This window comes from Armigeres subalbatus, chromosome 3 (assembly GCF_024139115.2).
Source record: "Armigeres subalbatus isolate Guangzhou_Male chromosome 3, GZ_Asu_2, whole genome shotgun sequence".
Lineage (NCBI taxonomy): Eukaryota > Metazoa > Arthropoda > Insecta > Diptera > Culicidae > Armigeres > Armigeres subalbatus.
Window position 1 is genome coordinate 152229622 of NC_085141.1, and position 13291 is coordinate 152242912.

Here is a 13291-nt window from a genome sequence, read left to right on the forward strand (position 1 = left end):
GTCGCGAGCATTTTAATCACCCGCGCAGCGCTTTCATTTTAGTTTCGTCACTCGTTTCCGTATCGGTCACTATTTTCGGCTTTCAATTTGGTTACTGTATTCCGTACCGGTGACGTTTGACAGTTGACAATTCATCAAATAGCAGCGCTCTTATCGCGCTACCAAATTTGGTCACCTATCAGTCGCGCTACTGTTATAGCAGCGCGTTTAGTAGCGACCGGTAAAGTGTCAAGTAATGATACTGCGCTGCCAAACGGCTTAAACTCACCACCGGTAATCTTGCTCTAAGAATTAAAAGGGTAGTCAAAACCAGAAGTTTAGTTTGAAACCGCAATACTCGTTGGCGCTCGAGTTGAGTCGAATCGAGTCAAGTACGAGACACTGAAGATGGCCTTACTGTAGAAGTCGAAATAAGTATCTGTCAAAGGTACAACCAAGTGGTGGAATTAAATGGAATTGCACGAACTCGTCTTATGGCCTCGCTTATGGCAAGTTACTTTGTAGAATACGGCAATATTCTGAAAATTCCAGATTTTGAGATATTTACCCTATCAGTTTATTTCTTATACACTAGCGCCGCTAAGCGATTGTGTTTAAAACTAAACTTGCTTGCATCATGACGGTTTTCACCACCCGAACAACTTTGTGGAATACGGCAATATTCTAAAAATTTCAATATTCTAAAAATGTCTAACCTAGCAGGTTATTTCTTATACACTAGCGCCACCAAGCGGTTATATCTTAATCTAAACCTGCGTTGGTCATAATGGTTTTGACCACCCGAACAACTTTGTAGAAGGCGGCAATATTCTATTAATTATATATTTTGAGATACCTGACCTATCAGGCTATTTCCAATATACTAGCGCCGCCAAGCGGTTGTATTATTAACCCGTTTCGGTCTGACCTAGAAATCAAAATTGAAATAACCCGTGTAGGCTCATTTTTCTTCCGATTGCCATGAAATTTTCAGGGAAGAAACGTTATCATGTCTATTTTTTGGTACATGACTTGATTTGACCATGGTGCCAATCCGGCCGGATTTATTAAGGGGGGATCCTGGGTCAGATGCAGTCAAAAACGGGTCATTTTTTTTTAAACCATAGATAAATGAACGAAAGTGACCAGAATGCTGATGCAAACGTGGTCAATCATCATTGACCAGCATCAGAAGTTAGTTTTGATACATTTGAATCACCAGGACATGGTTCCGGATGTTCCGGGAACCTGGTTCCCTGGGGTATCCCTGGGGTGGTGGACACTTTTCAAGTGAACACAACCCAGTCTTGCGACATATCAAACTTCATGGTTTTGGAAGAGAATCCTAATAGATGAGTTTTTGGGAGGTTTTGGACACATTGGCCACATCCGGAAGTGTTCCCGGGATCCTGGTTCCCTCAAGGAAGTGGACAAATTTCGATTAGCACCGAAACCCATCTTGCGACATATCAAACTCCATGATTTTGGAAGACAAGCTCAACAGATGAGTTCTTGACAGGTTTTGGGCACATTGGTCACATCCGGAAGTGTTCCCGGGATCCTGGTATGTAAACAATCATAAAGTCATGTAGAGTCTAACGCATTTGTGCGCCCTCGAGCAGCGTGGAAAGAGAAATTCGAAAAGCGGGAAATGTTTGACAGCCAAGTAACTGCAAAATAATTTTGTTTATGGGAGTGATTTCAAAATATCCCTCTACTCGCTTGAGCGCAGAAAAGCGGCTCTATCCGCAGCACCCAGGTGTATACATGAAATCTTAAAATAGGTACTTTTTAACTCATTAATGGGTTTCTATGTTTCTTTGTGAAGTTTTTTCTTCCGTGTAAGCTGTGTATTCTATGCTGTCACACACAAAAAAAAATCGTTGGTAAAATTAAAAGAAACGTTGGTAAAATTAAGAAAATTAGTTAGTGATTTTCAGTAGAAAGTATAAGATTGTTAAATCTACAATTGCAAAAATGTCACTTCGAAGAGAACTTTGACAAGAGCCAACTTTTCAAAATAACATTTTCTTCTCAAAACTAAATATGTTTTTACATTTCAGAATAACATTTTCCTCTTAAAACTAAATGTATGTTTTTGCATTAAAGTTAACTGTGATACTTTCAGAACAACAATTATTGGGCACATTCAATTTAAATCAAACGCAAATATTTTTTTACACTATTGATATTTATTTATTTTCTACAAAGATAGCGCCTTGGATAGCGTACTGGATGGCCGTGATCGCGGCTCAGTGTTTCACTGTTTTTGGTTAGTCAACAAAATTCTCCCAGGAATCCATTACTTTGGACAGCAGATCCGAACCGGGTACGGGTGGCCGTAGGGTCCACCTCGAGCTCCACGTCCAAACCTTCGTCGAAAAGTACGTGATTCGCTTTGCAATCGCATAGATGACATTGGCCAGTCCACTTGGCGTTTTCACTGCCAAATTTCCTATGAACTTCCTGCAGGAAATGCCTCTAATTCGCTTGCCTTGCGTCATCTCTCCTCGGCGGCTGTTACAGCACATGATTATTGGGTGTTTGCGGAAGCTTTCTCAGATCCGTTTAGTCTTGGTGCCGTCTGAAAAAACATGATTGTCCATGATAATTATATCGAAAATTGTTTTATTTTAATAAAAACACATGCAAATTAGAACTTACTTGCCAATCAATGCCAATAGATCGCAATTTACTAAAAATCTCTTCTTTTGTTTTCAAGTTTTAGTTTTGATAGAACTTCGAGAGCTGCCAGTTACATTATTTTATATTGTCTGTGTTGCCAGAACAACGAAATGTAAAATAAAGATTAATAGTTTCATAAGTTTATTTTGAGTGCTCTCACTGTAAAAACAACAATTTTACACTGAGAAAGAAAACATCAAATCAAAAATTTTACTTTTAAATTAAACATTTCAGCATTCAGATTTACCAAATTTTCCTAACTTTCAAAATAAAACTAGAAAATGTTGGAATCCCAACTTTTTTTTTCTCTGTGCAGTGTGCCGGTTTCGAATAAATTGTGTCTTGGGAGAACATAACCTAGAAAATCGATAGCTTATTTGTTACGAAATAATGATGTCTCATAACTCTTTGAATATTTACTATTTTTTGAGAAGCGCCATCATTATGAAACTCAATAGTGAACAAGAAGAAAACATTCCCCATCGAATGCAACTTGCTGTAGCAAAATCGATTCAGGTTTAGTACTAGAAAAATTGGCTAATGTTTCAATGTGCACACACATACACACACACACGGACACACACACGGACAGACAGACATTTGCTCAGTTTGTCGAGCTGAATCGAATGGTATATAATACTATGGTTCTACAAGCGCTCTATAAAAAGTACGTTTTGGGAGTGAAATGAAAGCCTTTCTGGTACAACTTTGTTGTACGAGAAAGGCAAAAACTGTAAAAGTGTCACATCGACAACGAAACAACAAAATATTTTTGCTGTATGACAGAAAGAGTGGATTTGAATTATTTTTATCTTCTCTTGCGCACGGTGAATTAATTGAAAGTTAATTGCAGAAAAAGCACGTAAAATCTCTTTTACTCCGCGGACCGCGGTTTTTTCGCAACTAATCACATTGATCCTGCTATTGATCGTAAGTTTGTGCTCTTAAATATTATTTACAACGAATAATCTCATTTCCTACAATTATCCATCATTTCATTTAGCTTTGTATAACTCGAAATACGCCATCGATATGCTCCAGCTTTGCCAAACCTGGAACATCAAACAAATGTGCAAAGATGGTGCTTCCACTGGAACTCTTGCTTGTAATTGACTTTACAGATTATTTTCGCTATTGGCCAATTACGATGTTGCGATGCCATAGATTTTGCATAAATTTTCACGAAAATAAATAGTTTCCCTTGTTTTTCATTTTCAGATTACTGACGTGCAAAGTGGAGCAACTCGATTTCATCGGATTAGGAGATTCGAAGATTTCTGGGAAATCAAATCCAACAGGCCATTTTAGACGGATTCAAAATTATGTTTAAATGACGCTAAACCGGATACGATAAGCGCACTAAATCGCAGTGGGACGGAGAAACTCCGTTGCATAAAAATGCCTAGCCAACGTGATTGTATTGTCATTGCTGGGTGCGGCTGGGCTATCTCACCGGCAGGTAAGTCATAATTTTTAAACAAAACACGGTAACACGAAAAGTTCCTAGTACAAGCAGCGCCGAACTCCGAATTAGAAAGAAATTTGGCGCTTCTTTTTCTGGTGGAAATCGGCGCAAGACATGGTTCTTATGTGATATTTCTTTTCCTACAGATAAATGGCAACTATATTCGCAGTTTCTACATGCCACGAAACGCATCCTGACGAGTGAAGATGATCGCTTTGGGCGAGTTTTAAGAGCTCCTAAATTAAGAAAGAAGTAGATTGAAATTATGAAATAAAAAGGATAAATTAGGTAAACATTTGCAATGGTTGAATTAATGTAATGAAAAAAGACTGGTTGGTGAGGGGTGGGAGGTTCCTTTTGAAGCAAAATGAAATCCACTTTCTAAATGAAAATATTCCACTTTGTTTTCAACAGTGTGATCATTTATGGATCTGACAGTTGTACAGTTTTGTTTTGAAAGTTCGAACTTTTAATGTGGCATGTGGCATGTCACTTTTGAACCATCGTTGGCGTGAAAATTGTTGCACTTTCATTTTAAACATACGCAACTCTCTACGAAAAAGAACCAAAGCAACTTTTTATTTTAACCAATGGTTTTTTTAATTTCATTAATGGTTTTTCTTTCTGTGTAGCAGAATAACGAGCGCGTATTGTACACGCTTAGTTCACTTTACCTATTTATGGGTACTTGATTCACCCATATTTGGGTGGAGTCAACCAAAAGATATTTTAGTTACACGGACAGAAAACTGTTAACATTGAATTAAAAAATGGGATTGTTGTTTTTAACTGTTAACATTTTAATTGAAAAATATGACAAAATATTTATTGTTTTTAACAAGATTTGGTAACATAATATCAATAACGAAATATTATTGTTTCAACAATACTGTTTGAAATGAGCTTTTGAGAAAGCTCAAGTTATGTCAATTCACACATTTGAAAAGATCCTCAGTACACTCAGAATAAAATGCTTATTGAATATAAGTTTTTCGCACATAGAATTTGATCAGTTACCTTCACTTTTACAAAGTATGTGCGACAATAATGGTTTATTTCGGATATGATCATCATAAATTGTATGTGCAAAAGTATTGCAATTTTCAATAGCTCCGCACTTAAAATATATTTCGATATTTCCGGCGTGTTTTCATTAGCATTGCACATATTTATCAATTTGGTTTGAATCACTGTCTTGGGTTTAAAATACTTTTCATTTTCATGGTTTCTTTACTTTTATTAAATAATCGATTTCTTTGTTCTTATGGTAGATAAAACGTATAAAGCTATAGCCAAAATATCAATACATATTCTAGATGAGTGCAGGAAATAGTTCCGAAGCACACGGAGATACTGCATTCTTCAACTTGCTGTGGATGGGTGTTACCTTGAGCCCTGCAAATTGAATGCATTTTCCAGTTAAGTTTCAAAACAAGCGGCACCATAAATTATGCTATACAAACCTTTTTCTTGCTGCATCAGCGGGTTTTGTTCTTCCCAGTGATCAGTAGACCTTTCGTTGACCTGACCCGGACATGGTAGAGGTTATAAAGACGAATCACTGCAATTTTTCATTAAGTTTAACTGTGCGTTTAATTATGGCAACTTAAAACTTTTTCGTTACTTTTCCGGCTAGTTGTGATTTGCTTGTCCAGTTCATTATACAATGCAATCTGCAGCTCAAACTGGAAGACTATGAGTCTCCCACCAACTCGTATGTTGTTACTGTTCCGAACCGATTTGCGATTTACAGTTAAGGTCTGAAATACTAGATCACTGCTGTGAAATATTTGAGAAAGTAATGTATTCCGTCTACAAATATTTACCTTAAAATCGTTGAATAACTGCGCAGGTAAACTCAGTTATCTTAATCAGTATTTGAAGAGTTTTTCCTTGAATATTTCCATTTCTTAAGTTTTCGTAAATCAGTTGCAGAGAAACATTTTCGTTATTCGAGTTGATTTTCAACTGCCAATGAGTAATATCTTGTTTATGTTGTGCACTACAAACTCATATTACGCATAATGTACTATATTTGAGCCTCTAATAATTATTATTATTTGTACATAAATTTTATTAGCTGCACTTAGAATTGGAATTTGGAATTGCTCCCGTAATCTATGTGGTTTCTGCACATATAATTTATCAGCCGTTTAATTTGAGTGTAGGTATTTATTTGTGGAAGTTTTTGACCATGATTTCTTTGATATAAAATTGCACTAAACCGTTCAATGGTTGTAACGTTTGTAATGCATTTTAGATGTCAGTGCTAATTTAAGACAAGGCGAGTGAATTAGACAAGTCGCTTGAATTGAACGCTCAAACGCCTTCTTACAGCTCACTTGAATTAAAAGAAAGTTGAACATGTTTACCTTTTTGCCAGTCAATTCAAATCAATTGAGTTAAAAAAAAGGTTGTTAGTTGGCATTATATACAGGAGATTTGACAACTGATCGAAAAAAATACAATTCTATATGTCGGCTGGCCATGTACGTTTTTGTGTAAAAAATAGATAATATTTTCCAAAATTATAATGATTTGTATCCTTTATGTGGGAAGTGTCAATAAGCTCAATAATAATAATTGGTTCGCAAAGTGTTTATAACGGTGTTTAATAACCCCAGTAGCATTTTAGTTTTATGCTGGTTTTATAAAATTCATGTAGAGCAAATAATGGTTTTCATCGCCGTAATAAAACTAAAAATGTTACTTGAAAGAGCAGCATTTCTCTTAACGGTATTAATGATAGCCATATTGGAAACGAAGAAGCACTTCCAAGCCAGTGAAAATTCTTCTTCTTTCTTCTTCTTATTGGCATTACATCCCCATACTGGGACAGAGCCGCCTCGCAGCTTAGTGTTCATCAAAAGCACTTCCACAATTATTAACTGCGAGGTTTCTAAGCCAAGTTACCATTTTTGCATTCGTATATCATGAGACTAACACGATGATACTTTTATGCCCAGGGAAGTCGAGACCATTTCCAATCCGAAAATTGCCTAGACCGGCACCGGGAATCGAACCCAGCCACCCTCAGCATGGTCTTCTTTTATAGCCGCGCGTCTCACCGCACGGCTAAGAGGGCCCCTTATTATCCTAAATTAGCACTGACATTAATGATTCTACCGCGCAAAATACATTTTCTGTCATACACACTTAAAATTTTAAGTTTACCGATTGCCGAGAATCCAACAGCCGAGATATTGGTAATAGTTTAGACGAATTTCGGTAAAAATTTTGCCGAGATTTCGGTAAACTTTACTGAGTGATCGGTAATCGTTGCCGAGATCTCGGCAAAAAATGAACTTTGCCGAATTTCGGCAAAATATTGACGGAATTTCGGTAAGGAAATTACCGAATTTCAGTAGAAGATGTTACCGAAGTCTCGGCTGTTGGAATCTCGGCAAAAATTTTGCCGAGGTCTACAAAATAATTTAAGTGTGAATGTTTCGATTTACGATCTATATTGGGGCGGGGTGCCAACAGATTCAGTGGCGATTCGCGGTATGGTTCTTACAGAAATATCGAACATATTTTTGCTCTGTAGCCGTAGTCTAATCAATTACCCATCAAACATAAGATGATAAAATATAATATGTTTCGAAAAAAAAATATAGGCATTCTGAAATGTTCGACTTGATTTTAGTGACAATGAGTGACAGTGTAAACAATCGCGTGACAAAATTTGTAAAAATTTCGAATTTTTTCTAGTGATTGCGAGGGATATTTTCCATATATCAAGGTACGTTTTGTATATTTTTTCTAGCAATGCAGGAAAATGTTTAAATCTGCTTATTTCTTTTACTATTGCAGCAATTTGAAGGTCTGGAGAAACTATTTTTCAGTGGCGGAATTCTACGCCTTTGCTCGCAAGGCCAACTGAAGACCCCTAAATGCATTAGGAATTAACAAATAAAAAATCGTTCAATGCGTGTTAAAAAGGTAAGTGAAATAACTTCACAATCAAGCAAATTAATTATGTGTATTATGTTCCTTATTACAAATGCAAAAAATGTTTTTTCAGCTTGGCGAATGTTGGTTCCTTCCCTATCCTTATGGCACTGAGGTGGAAATTATAAGCAAAAAAAAGTGAAAAAATATTGTAAAATTTATAGACTCTAGATATTTGAAAATTTAAAAATTAACATAATACATAAATGATTATTAAAATCTATCAAAATAAACAAAAAGAAAATCTATTTAATTAAAAAAAATATGACTTTTGAATCAAACATCAATCTCTTGTTGAATCAAACAGATCTCTTGTTGAATCAACAATACTATTTTAACGATCGAAGCTTTCATAAGAGCTTTATAAAGTTCGAGCTTACGGAGCTCTTTTGAAAACAACAATAATGGATTGTTGAAACTACAATAATTCTTATTACCGCCAAAACAATGCGAAATTCTTTTTGAATTTATGTCAAATATTATTGTTTTTAAAATAGTTTTTTCTGCGTGTACTAGATAAAGATTGTCGCTGTCGTCGCTGTCCGGAACATCTTTTGCTGGCGAGGATAGGGGAGCTAAATGTCAAAGAAGGAAAATCCATACGATTTGACAGGTATGTACCACACATGTTTCGGACAGCAGAACAAAGGGAACAGTAGCGACAATCTTTATCTAGTAACTAAAATATCTTTTAGTCAACCCCGTGGCAAGAGATGCTTCTCAGCGTAGCGAACATCTTCATGAATATGTCAAGCATACATTTTGAAAAGTACTTCTCCCGAATCGTGCGTTTACAAGCAACTAGATCTTATCTACAATATTGGTGGCTACACATTTTTAATTTGATCGAAAATAATACCAGCTTTTATGGGCATTTAAATATAATCCTAAAACATCTTTCCGCGTACCATTTATTTCATTTCAATTTCACTAATGAATGTTGTTCGATTTGCATCCCCGGACCATTTCAACTGTGATGCTCACCACAGTATAAACAATAAAACTTTTTGTTTGATTCGGAGCGGAGAACAAGTTACGAAATATGATTTCGTGTAGCGTTCGATTTCACCTGTCGATTCACTCCAATTCGTAAGTTTATTATATTTTATCATCAAATAACATAATTCCCATGGTCAAAGATGTAATTCTTGCAAATTATTTTGAAAACAATTTTCAGATTTAACCAAAACAAATAGTAAACAAAACCATGTTGTTTATTTTCGTACAATAACAACGGACGGTAATGAGCTACCGTCCGTGGACATGGTGGCTATTGTCAAACCCCTTGTGATAGTATAGGACGCCAGGGGGGTGGGTGGAGTTTACTGTATCATACACTCAGAAATAAATAAATACTAAATGGATTAAAAGTCATACTAACTGGCTATTCGCCTGGTTGACCCCGCATTAGTTTAAGCGTGAACAATGCGGAGATAGTATAAATTGAATTTATTAGCGCATAGTATAACATTCCAGTAAATGGAAATAGAATAACAGCGTTTTAATAATTTTGGTTTTGTTTTTGATTGGCCAAAAAAAATAAAAATAAAAAAAAATTGTTTCAATTTTTTCAAATCAAACTTTTATTATTTAACCTATTACATTAAATTAGATCAGAAGTTTACTGACTTTATAATTTTTAAACGGGAATAATTTATATTGATCGGCAAATACGATTATTGTGTCCACGTCGAATTCCCGAAAAATCGATGATACCAATCCCATACTGCATCTGTTACGCAACAAAGACATTTATCAGCACAATCAGATCTACGGTATCTATCAAACGGTCTCAATTGACGCCACCGTTAAACTTGGTTAAATCGTTTCAGATAACCAGAATCCTCGGGTCCTTCGTAGTGGACACATGTTGTACACTAGGTCTACTCCACTGAGAACCATGTCCCTCGAGTACAGCGCATTATCACCTAAAAATGTTCTCTTCTGGTCTGGCTCCAGTGCCGTCTGCTTGGGGGAAAACTCTGAGTTTCCTTTTGACCTCTGGCCGATCAGATTAGGTTTTACGCTCCGCCACCTGATAGCTTTCTCGGTGGATTTTGCCACTTGTTTGAACCAGGTGCTAATTTTTGATTCGGCATCAATCCGCGTCGGTCACGGAAAAAACTCATAGTTTTGGTTTAACCAGCCTCGAATACAATGATTCCGGGTAAAGAATTCCGATTTTGTCCTGACATCCTGTGGTGACAATTTTTGTCTAGAAGCAACTGTAATGGGAAATTACGCATGTTTAATTTACTCGATCAACTCACTCACCGAGTATTATTCGCACTAGAACTATATTGTTAAACTTACGTTCGAAAATTATGATACGCTGCAGAACTTCAATTTAATTGCAGCAATGAAAAACATGTCTCTTCAAACTATTCAGAGAAATTATAATGCAATTTTTAATAAACAAGCGCAAATCAGCCTTAGTATATATTTTGATATTTGACAGTATACTTTTTATACTAGGCTATGTTTAAATGAAACATATTACTAAAATGATTGAAATCTAAACTATTCTAGTTTATCTTCAATTCTGAGTGTATAATATGAGTGAATTATACCAATAAAATCAGTAAACTTTACTTATAATACTGGTGAAGTAGCATTTACCTATTGTCAGATTTTCTGGATATGATACACTGCGCGGCGTTTGTAATGTTCCCAAATGGGTACTTGCACAAAACTTCACGCGGCGAATGACTGTCGAAAGGTACGGCCGCGACAAACGATACACCGCAATGCTGTTCATCCATAATGCTACGTTTTGACAGGGCAAGTGAATTGAACAACTCAGTTGAATTCAATTGACTTGCCAAAAGTTGAACATGTTCAACTTTCTTTTCGTTCAAGTGAATTGAATTAAGGTGTTTACACGTTCCATTCGCGTTCGATTCAAGCGACTTGCTCAATTCACTTGCCTTGTCTAAACGTAGCATAAGAATCAAGTAAACGGGGTGCAGAAAGCGCGGCGGTACCTTTCATGAAAGGTTCGCCGCGTGCAATTTTGAGAAAATCAGGCAATATATATGGGTGATTGAACTTACCCATATTTGGATGAAAAAAATAACATCTTGTTTCAGTCGAGATCATCATGGACCAGTGTGAACCTCGGTGTGTTCAATGTGATTCCTCTTTATTTGGAATAATTGATGAATTCGAATTCAAAGATGAATTTTATTAACTGGTAAGTATTTAAATAAGTATAATGATTGTCTATATGGCAAGAGGCACTTTATTTGTACCTTTCACCAACTTTTTCCTTTGGAATTTCAGATTCTGTTTCCGCCCGAGCGTTGACCGCCTGAAAAGCGCAGCAGTGGAAACGACCAGGAGAATAAATTTATACAACTGCATTCAAAATCCATGCTAACAAGAAATTTGGATCGAATTTGGATTTATATCGACGGCAACAATGAAGCGACCGATATTATTCTAAATCACAATACTCTTCACTGCATGGTGTGTGAATATTTGTTTATTTGAGTTGGGGTCAACAATCATCGGAACTCGCATCAGGGCCGACGATGCCGGTCGCGGAAACATTAGCAGCAAAAAACAGTTTATTATTCTCTATAAATGTATCATAAACATAATTAACACAAATAAAAATGATTTTTATCACGTATAAATTTATAAACATTTTCTTTGCAACTAAAAAGAAATCGTAACATACAAAATGCAATTTTGAATCCGTAACAAAAACGATCCCCAGATAAAAGCTCAAAAAAGTACCTAGATTTGGGTAATATTCACTGTTCCTAACGAAACACCTAAATATGGGTATATGGTGATTCACCCATATCTAGGTATGTGCACTTTTTGGTGATTTTAGGTACTCTTCACCCATATTTGGGTGAACTGAAGTAAGCGTGTAGAGAGCTGCTGCAAATATGTATTCTTGCACTGGCGCTAGATTCTTCATTTCACCTCATTCAACTGTTTTACGTAGTTTACGTCGGGCGGTCGTGTCTTGTACACAACCCTTATGATTTTTGCCTTTCTCGTATACTAAGTATACGGCTGGGTGGTGCGAATAGAATCGATTTGGTTGTCAAACTGAAGCCAAAATTTTCTATTGTGCCGGAGCCAAACATTGAAGATTGTGGTTATGTTCGTTTCTGATCTAATATTGAGAAGTATTGTTATTATTTGGGGAAAAAAAGAAAATAAACTTTGTTTGAGTTTTGTATTCTTTGTAACAAATATTCTCACATTATATTCCGGGTGGATAATTAGTAGGAATGCAACTAAAAAGCACTCTTTACGAAATTCCACGAGATTCAGCATTTGGTTAAAGCATGAATGTATGTAAACAATCATAAAGTCATGTAGAGTCTAACGCATTTGTGCGCCCTCGAGCAGCGTGGAAAGAGAAATTCGAAAAGCGGGAAATGTTTGACAGCCAAGTAACTGCAAAATAATTTTGTTTATGGGAGTGATTTCAAAATATCCCTCTACTCGCTTGAGCGCAGAAAAGCGGCTCTATCCGCAGCACCCAGGTATACGGTAAAGGCTATATCTAGATTGCTTTGAGAATAGGTCGTATGTGCAAAAGAGAGATTCTCTTTGTTCACGCTCTCTTTCGCTAATAGATCGGCAAGTTTAGCATTTTCTGCTACATTTTCACTTTAGCACGCTAGACAAAGTTATTGTCTTTACATATCTGCCAAAAAATCCAACATAAATTTGTGTATAGCTTTGTAATAATCGAAAGAGAATGTAACCGAAGAGAGGCTCTCTTTTGCACATACGACCTATTCTCAAAGCACTCTAGATATGATCGCTTCAAAAACAAACTTTTTATAGAAGGCCCGGAGACCCATAGTGTTATATACCGATCGACTCAGCTCGACGAATTGAGTTGATGTCTGTGTGTATGTGTGTGTGTGTGTGTATGTGTGTGTGTCTGTGCGCACCCCACCCAAAAAAAACCCAGATTAATCCACCTAGTGGTGATGGTGCCTTTCTCGACCTTCGTAAAATGTGTGTGCTTGAAAAAAGATGAGCTAGTGGCTAGGAGTAAAAAAGACAAATTTCTTTGTCCGTTCTATGAAAATCAGATTATTTATGGAAAAGATATTGTAGATCCAGTTGAAAACCGAAAATCATATTTTGTCCCATTTCCGGATGTCGCAACTGCATCGCGAGTGGTGCCCGACTATGGCACAGTTGCGCACTACTCGCGATGCAGTTGCAACATCC

At 36.5% G+C, this 13291-nt stretch overlaps 3 long non-coding RNA genes across 3 annotated transcripts; 2 read left to right on the forward strand and 1 right to left on the reverse strand.

Moving 5' to 3' along the window:
* Positions 1–3338: 3338 nt before the first annotated feature.
* On the forward strand, positions 3339–4704 carry LOC134227460 (uncharacterized). The gene is made up of 4 exons (XR_009983683.1): positions 3339–3594; positions 3668–3769; positions 3883–4123; positions 4276–4704. It is a non-coding gene; the product is annotated as an uncharacterized LOC134227460 (long non-coding RNA).
* A 607-nt stretch (positions 4705–5311) lies between these two features.
* LOC134224961 (uncharacterized) lies at positions 5312–6512 on the reverse strand. The gene is made up of 4 exons (XR_009983121.1): positions 5956–6512; positions 5754–5897; positions 5593–5690; positions 5312–5524 (listed from the first exon to the last, which is right to left on the reverse strand). It is a non-coding gene; the product is annotated as an uncharacterized LOC134224961 (long non-coding RNA).
* A 1262-nt stretch (positions 6513–7774) lies between these two features.
* LOC134219183 (uncharacterized) lies at positions 7775–8504 on the forward strand. Its single transcript, XR_009981507.1, has 3 exons — positions 7775–7871; positions 7943–8071; positions 8154–8504. It is a non-coding gene; the product is annotated as an uncharacterized LOC134219183 (long non-coding RNA).
* The last annotated feature ends 4787 nt before the right edge of the window (positions 8505–13291 follow it).